This window comes from Nicotiana sylvestris, chromosome 11 (assembly GCF_000393655.2).
Source record: "Nicotiana sylvestris chromosome 11, ASM39365v2, whole genome shotgun sequence".
Lineage (NCBI taxonomy): Eukaryota > Viridiplantae > Streptophyta > Magnoliopsida > Solanales > Solanaceae > Nicotiana > Nicotiana sylvestris.
The window spans coordinates 40,209,850-40,218,870 of record NC_091067.1 but is presented as its reverse complement, the minus strand read 5'-3'; positions in this window follow the sequence as shown (position 1 = coordinate 40,218,870).

The window sequence follows — 9,021 nt, the reverse complement described above, 5'->3', positions numbered from 1 at the left end:
ATCACAATTTCATTGTGTGGGCTCTTTGCCTTCTCCTATACGCTCGAGGTAGAACCCTTTCCATTGATGTTATCACGTTCGGCGGAGTTTTGATTTCCTTTGTAGGTAAATTTGGCCATTGCTCCGTCAACTCCTTCCCACTCGCTACACTCATATGTTCCTCTATCACCCCAATAGACTTTCGTCCAGCTCCGAGAATTGGTAGATCCTCCAGCTTAGTCGCAGCTGACGCTCTCCGGGGTCGTCCCCTAGGCATTTCCGATGGTGGCGCACAATTGCAAGTTTCACTCCGTCAGCTCCTTCCCACTCGCTACTCTCATATGTTCCTCTTTTTCTTTTTTATTATCATTCTTCTTCACCTTACTCCACTGCCCTTTCATTCATGACCTCGACTGCAATCGATCGAATACTTCTTCTTTTCTCACCGCAAGACCCTCATTCTCTCATTAAAACCCATTAAAAATTTATAACTTCTCTCGGTAAAAATTGTAGTTTTGTACAAAATCATAATCTACTGATTTGAGGTTTACTTCCAAATACATATGCATCCCCTTGAGCTTGGCTGACTATTGTACTTAGGAATTTAAACTAACCCCATTACCTATTAGATACTTTATGTTGGATGAAATCGTATCATTTAGACACACCCAATTGATGTGGCAGCGTGCGTGTTTCGCTCTTCTTGCGATCGCGTACATACATAGATAATATAGCTACATGAGTCCCAAATGACATGTGTCGTTACCACAAAAAGTAAAAAACAATCTTTAATTCTTTCTTTCTCTTTCTCCCTCATCTTCTCTCTAGGCAGCTACCCTTTGTTTCACAGCCGCAGTGGTGGAGCTCCAACTATTTTCCGCCCTATTTCTAAACAAATACAATTATCCCCACAAATATATACTCATTCACCTTCCTCAAAAATAAAGAAACCAAACCACAATTGCACCATCCACCGCCCTTTTTATTTCCTAAATCGTCCACTCCCAACTTTTCGACGACCTTCAACATCAGTCATACCGGAGAAATGTTTGAGGTGTTTAACTTTTAGTCTTGAATATTATCTATATTTCAATTTATTCTCGACATGTTGCTGTTTGGATTTCAGTTTGTTCATCTAATTTTCTGAAAATGCATATCGGGGGAAGGGATCTTATATTTTGATAGACTACATATTGTGGGGTCCAATCCATTGTTAAAACAAATAAAGAACAAGTGAAATAGGCATGTTCCTACGGATAGGTTGGTAGAGAGACTTGGAGCCAAAGGCTAAATTTATGGAGGAGAATTAATAATTCTAATGTAGCATCCTTTGAGACTATGTATTTTTCTCCAATAAAAGGAGAGCTCTTTCATCTTTGTTTCAATACACCAACAAAGAAAGGAAGAAAGAGTGAGACATCACAGACATGGTATATGAAAATAGTCTGTGAGAAAAATAGAGAGCACAAGCGATATTGTTGTAAGGTAGAAATATCAAAAGAGAGATATTTCTTTTGAGTGTTGTAGTGGTCTTTGGAGTATTTTACTCGGACCTACAAAGTGTAAAGTCCTTGCTATAATAATATCAGTTCCTCCTCTCGGGTCGTGATTTTTCCCTTATTCAAAAAGGGTTTTCACGTAAATATCTTGGTGTCGTTATCACTCTTTTATTCTTGTTAATCACCATATCTTGGTGCTACGTTATTATTCCGCTTTTATAATGTGAATATTATTTGTGGGGGTTTATTCCCAACAACTGGTATCGGAGCACGGGTTTTACTCGTACACAGAAATATTATTTACGGTCGGTAGCACTATACTCAACAAAAAAATATTCAAAGTAAAGTACAAGGTAGCAAAATTCAACGGCAATAACGATTTCTCAACATGACAAAGAAGGATGAAGGATCTGCTTATCTAATAGGGATTACACAAGGTATTGTTGATACCCAATTTTTCCCTGTATATTTTTTATATGCAAAATACTTTCAAAATAACACATGTATGCATATATAAGTATTTACAAATATTTTTATTATTTTTCCTTAATTTTAAAGGCTTTTAAAATCAATTTTATTACCTTATTTTATCAAGAAAAACCCAATAGGTGTTCCCAAAATTGGCATTTTGGTAATTCATTTATTTAATTCTCATATTTATATTAAAATATAGCTAGGTTAATTTTCACACATTTTTACAAATTTATTTAGTATTTTAAAGCTAAATTGCATATAATTGCAATATTAGCCTATTTTAGATTTAATTGCGTTTATAATTACAAAATTGATTTCAGTATTTTTAATTTTATATTTATATATTATTAATTATTTTAGTACTTTTAATTTATTTCCAGAAGTTAATTTGCTATTTTTTATAAAATAAACGGGAAAAAGTGGCTATTTAAAACCTAGCCAGATTTCATTTTCAATTTCAGCCTAATTTGCACCCCTAATCCAACCCAATTTCAATTCCCAAATCACCCAGCCCAATTCCTAAAACTACCCGGCCCAACCCGGATCAGATCTTGGTCAATGATCAATTTTGATCAACGGTCTAGATCCGCCCTTACCTTTTTTAATCAAACGACCCCCCTAATACCCCCATTTCCCCTCACTTGTCTCTATCTCTCTAACCTCTAGTTCTCTCTAGAACCTTCCCCCATTCCCTCCTCTCCGATGAATCCTTTTCACCTTCTCCGGCCACCCTCTAACCTAAATCCATGGTGGTTTCACTACCCACTAAGCCACCTATGGCTCCTTACACCTGGTTAACTGAAGCTCCATGACTCGACCATGAAGGGTTGTGTCCAGACCTCTGTCGATTCGAGTTCCACGGTCATCTCCGGCCTTGCTCCGGCGTATCATGGTTGTGTGAGCCTGATTCTGACCTGTCCGACTCAGATCGGTGACTTTTCAAAGCCTTTCTCATTTCTAGGGTTCTTCTGAAACCCTAACCCTTCGAGGTTTCTCCGATTGCTTTAGATATGTTGTGTATCTATGCTTTCCTTGAGCTTTCAAACGATTTTCCTAACTCTTCTTTAAAAAAAACTACTTTTAAAATCTTTCTTTTCTGATCTAGGGTTTTTCTGAAAGTGTTTAAGTGTTTTCCTGAGTTTCTTTGTCTTTTATGTGTATTTGCCGCTACTGTGTTCTTGAATTTTCTTCTACCATGTTCTTGTATACATCTCTTACTGTGTTTTCCTATACTATGTTTTCGTATGCTTTTCTACTATGTTCTGGTATTTTCTTCTACCATGTTCTGGTATGTTCTCCTACTATATTTTTCTACTATGTTCTTAAGCGTTCTTACTATTTTCCTTCTACTGAGCTCAGTTTAAGTTTCTTCTAAAAGATCTTCTTAAGCATGCTTCTTCTACTGTTCTTATCAATCTTTTCTCATTATGCTTCGAATTAGTTTCTTTACTCTGTTTGCATGTTACTCATGAGTTCTGTTGCTGAAAGAAGCATGTTGGAAGATTTAGTTCTTTTCTGAAACCTCTAAACATGTTTCGATTCAATTGCTTGCCCTCTCATCTTGCTTTGTGGTTTTCTTGACTAAGGTCTTATTTCAAAAAACCCCTAATTCTTTCAGAATAACTTCGAGTCTTTGAACTGAGTTTGGACATCTTGGTTTTCATATAATTTTGGCTTTTTACTAAACTCTTTTACACTGGATTTTCCTACTGACTTCACAATGACACGACAATCTCTTTTTTTTCTTTCTTTAATGCTTAACATGTTCACATGCTCCTTATATATGATACACTTCCCTCTCAAGTGACTTTCAAATTTGCAATTAGTTCAAACTTCCTTCTGAATATGGCTTGATTGATTTCTTTCCATTGTTTGCTGATTTTCTCTGTGACTCAGCCTAAGTTAAAATCCTTCTTCATCTTTTCTGACTTGGTTCATTCATGGATCAGTAATTACAAGATCCTTGACCATTTGATTTACTAGCTACTAATTGATTTTCTTACCTTATTTATACAACTGTGTACTTCAAAATCCTGTCCTTAAAATAACCTTTTATGTATTTGCCCCTAATTGCATGTTGTGCACAAAGTTTTTACTCAATTTCTTTCCTTAAATGGTTTTACCCGTTTGAATCTGAATCCCTTAATTAAGGGAAGTCTTGTGTGATTGATCCTTAATTGACAATCAGTTCCTCAACTATTTTCTTACCTTATTTCTGCCTGATTTTGCACTATAAGAGGCATGACCCTCTTCACAGACAGAACACACTTTCAGAATTCTTCTGAACTCATACTCTCTCATAATAATATTCTCTTCTTGTCTGCATTGTGGCCTGTTTTACAAGACCTACTGCTTTTCTTTACTTGTTTTCCTGAAAACTGGTATGTCCGGGTTTAATTCTTAGCATCATCACAATATGTTCATTTACAGCTTTTATATCCATGTCTATTGTACTATTTCTGTAAAGTTCAATATTTAAGTTAGTATGCTCATTTCTTTCTACTTGTTTCTGCTGTGAATCCTTGCTCCCTACCCCCATTACCCCTATGTGTTTGAGAGTTGTGACTTAAGGCATGTCAATGTGAGTTGTTGCCCATGAATTAAGTTTGAACCAATGGGGTCTTAACCTCTAAGTAAACAGGCTGGAGGGTGTGCCCATCAGCTTACTTTTCTTTTGCTCTTGCAAATTCCCCTACACCCGTATGTGTACTGATTTTTAAGTTATTCCCCTTTTCCCTTTCCCCTTTCAGAATTCTACTTTTGCACTTGCACTCTCTCTTAGTTCATAAGTTTTGCCCCCCTCTGGTGAGCCTTGCCTTGGGACCTTGAGTTCCCTCTGAACTTGGACACCTGAGGGCTGACCCTTCCACACTGCACTATGTCCTAATCTGGTGATACATTTGGGTGTAAGCACTGCCCGGAGTTCTTAATAAATTCTTAGGGAACTCTGACACATCCAAATGGGAGAAAGACTTTAAAATATGATCTCTTGGAGTTGGTTTACTTCATATTTCAGACAGGAAGTCTGAATCAAGCTCTCCTTGGTTGTACCTTTTAATTTCTGATGTATTTTTCTTTTTCTGGGCAGTAATAATTTTGTAATAAACTCTTGGGGATGGCTAGTGAAAAGGGAGGGATAACTATGTGAAGGGTAGATATCCTGTCTATAGGTGTATTTCTGAATTTTTGCACTCTCATATACATATACTGTCTATAAGTGTATTTCTGAATTTCTGCTCTCTCATATAGATATCCTACCCATATGTTATTTCTGAATTTCTGCACTCTCATATAGATATCCTTCCTATAGGTTATTTCTTGAATTCTGCATTTCTCATATAGATACCATGTCTGTAGGAATTCTGCATTTTCTCATATAAATACTATGTCTATAATTACCTGGAAATCTGAATTCTGCATATGCATATAGAAAATATGCCTATAGTTCCTTCTGAATCTTGCATATACATTCTTCATTAGGCAATCATGTTTCTAGGTCTTAATCAATCAGCCGCAATTAGATATCATATTCATAGGCCTTAAATGAAATTCATCACCTAGATATCATGTTTATAGGGTTTTCGCATTTTACCATGTCTGTTAAAAAAGGTTTAAAATCAACAACACGTAGAAAGCATGTATATTGGAGCTATTAATCAATTCTGAATCGTTTCACTCGCTTTTAAGTCTAAAACCAGTAACAGTGACACATGCTCTTTCACTAAAACTTGCATTTCTTTAATAACAAACGATTTTTCTTAAACCAGTATGTATTCATGTTTACTTCATTATTTCTGGAATCAGTAGATATCACGCCTATAGGTCTTCGTCCAGCACTTAGGCAAGCCATAGGGTAAACTTATAAACTGAATCAGACTTTTTATCAGCTACAACCAGCAGACAGTCCTGATTCGGGCTTCTTATCTGAACTATGTAATAAATCAGTCTGCCTCGACCCTTTAAGTTTTAATCAGACCTTAAACAGTACATGCAAGTCATGCTACATTATGTGCTTTCTTTGGTTTAAAGGAGGTCTGTTTGAGCCCTTTTATTTGTTTATATGCTTCCCCAAACTTGCTATATGTGTTTCATTTGTCTCCTTAGTATTTTACCTTTTTAAACCACAAATAAGCCCAATACCTCCTCCCTTTAGGATTAGTAGTCCCAAGTACCTCCGGGGCTGATAGGATTGGGGCGGGTAATAGCATGCAATAAGTAAACGAGACCATTCCGCGCTTTAATACTTTAACGGGGTGGGAAAGGGTAGATATGGATATGATGACCACGCAATAACATCACGTGTAGCCCCTCACTGAGGAGTGATTACCGGATGTTGTGTGGGTGATCCATATTATTAATAAACCTAGGACCTCCCTTTCCTTTGTTTTCTTTGTTTCTTTTAAATTTTTTTAAACCGTTTCTTTCAAGAAAATCAACTCTTTTTAGTTCCTTTTTTTACTTTTGTTTATTTGTAACCATTACGTGAAAATCCCCTCTTATATGAAGCCTTTATTTGACTATGTGCATTTAAGTCACAACAATAGTTTGGCTGAGAACCACACTAGTGGATCCTGAGGGGTGCCTAACACCTTCCCCTTGGGATAATTTCAAGCCCTTACCCAATCTCTGGTTACTCAAAACAAACCCCTCCTAGTGTCCTAATGCACTTTAATCATTAGGTGGCGACTCTTCAATTCAAACCCAATTCCCGAAAGGGAACGAGTTGTCCTCCCAAATGTCATAAATCTGATTTCACGAGAAAAAGGGGGCGCGACAGCGTGACGACTCTGCTGGGGAAATTCTTTTAGGCTTTTACCATTTCAAGCTATTACTGTAACTTTATATTTCTTATGTGCCTTTATTTGTTTAATACCTTTAAGCATCTAATTCCTTCTTCTACTACAAAACCTGACTTGTCTCGTATTTCTTTCCCTTATTTCTTTCCTGCTTTCCTTTACTGCACTCCTTTATTACTGTTTTAAATTATTGTAATTATTACTTTATGAACGTGCAAATACGTGACAACTTGTTTTAATTATTGCAACTACATGTTTTCAACATTATATTCCACTCGTGCCAAACAAAATACCATAGCAACGCTTATAATGAGTGGTTGCTCTCTTCCGATGTTATCACCCCCTAAATCCGAAAAAGGCGTATTTGCGGTAAAACCAGTCGATCAATGGTGTAGTCGACGGTTCCGTGCCTTTCCCCCTTGAGTTGTCCGCTCAAGGGTTCCAGTCTAAAACCCTATAGAACCTTACTCTGTTTAATTGTGCATGCATCATGGTCAAACCTAGCCGAGTCAGTTATGTTGTCCGCATAATGACTCTTTAAGATAGCCTTGTCCAAAGTCCACTGGGTTTCCCTAAAACCTAAACGGACATCACCACGTTCTGTGCATTTATTTGGAGAACTAAATGCTTCATGCTAATTGTTGATGTTAAATAGTCGAGTCTGGTGGGGGTAAGGGTATAACCCTTTTGTCTTGCAGAAACATGAGGCACGAAGTCCCCAGATTCGGCATGGTCACCAACATCTACCCAAAATTGCTTAGCTGGTGGGAGGATCTTCATTCTAGTGATCAGACTCTTGTCCAGAAATACCTAAGAAATCTACCTTCCCTCCTGGAGGTCCAACCTAACAACAAGATCATAGAAGCTGCTACTCTGTTTTGGGATTGTGATAGGTTCGTATTCCGCTTCGGGGACATCGAGATGACACCCCTGTTGGAGGAAATAGGAGGATTAGCTGGTATACCATGGGAAATTCCGGGTCTGTTAATGCCAAAAAATCGCAAGGGTAGAGGTTTTCTCAAAATGATGGGCCTAAAGAAGAATCTAGACTTGACATATTTGAAGGAGTCCTACATTCCCTTTGATTATTTTTACGAGAGGTACGGTCACAACAAATCCTACCGTACTTATCCGGATGAGTTCGCCCTTACATCGTTGGGGCATATTCATCGAAGGGTCTTTGTCTTCATGTTCTGCTTCTTGGGGATGATAGTGTTTCCAATGAAGAAAGTAAGGATCCACACCAGGCTAGCTATGGTAACCAAAACTCTAATGGAGGGAATTGGGGGGCAACCATTCAGCATTGTGCCCATGATTATTGCGGAGATATACCGAGCCTTGGAAAAGTGTCAATGAGGAGCCGAATGCTTCGAAGGCTGCAATTTGCTACTTCAGCTTTGGCTCATGGAGCATCTACAAAGGGGTGAATACCGACAGGAAATTCAGCGAAGAGATTGGGACGATCATATTGCCTTCCATCATCCGAAACGAATGAACTGCGTGCCCAACTTAGAGCTGTTTGAAAATCTAATTGAGGATCAAGTACAATGGATGTTCGAGTGTTTCCCTATTGAGGAGTTCATCGTCCGATCAAGGGATGCGCGATTTCTGATACTAATAGGTCTGAGAGGAACCTACCCTTATGTCCCTCTCCGAGTTATGAGACAGGCTGGTAGGAAGCAGGTTATACCAAGTGTGGACAAGATGAGTCACTTCTGGGCTGACTTTCAAGCTGATGACAGTCCTTATAAGTGCCAAGCTCAGCATATGTGGCATTGCAAGATCATCATGGGAAGAGACACTATCAAACCAAACAGATACCATGCTGGTTGTACTCCACACTATTCAGGCTAGTTGGAATCTAATACGATGGTCTGGGTCATCCAGGACTTACTAGGGGACACAGGATCATAGATGAAAGGGCCGAGACACATGTTAAATACAATCAACTGCGCAAGAGGATCCGGGAATGTGAAAGCGAGCACCGTGAGATACAAGAAGCCAACCAAAAACTGGTCGAGGAGTGAAAAGACATGGCTGTCAGTGCTAACAAGAGACTGGGACATTTGGAACGAGGCATAGTGGAGCTAGAAAGGAAGTTCCTCAAGAGGATCAAGGATTGCCAAAATACTGAGGGAAATATAGCTAGAGCCTACCTATTGCTGGGACTTCGCGAGCTGGGAAAGCTGTTCGACGATGCCGAGTCTGGGGAAGGCCCTTCTAGGACCAAATAGATAGGAACCTTTTCTTTTTGCTTTAAAAAATGTAATAAG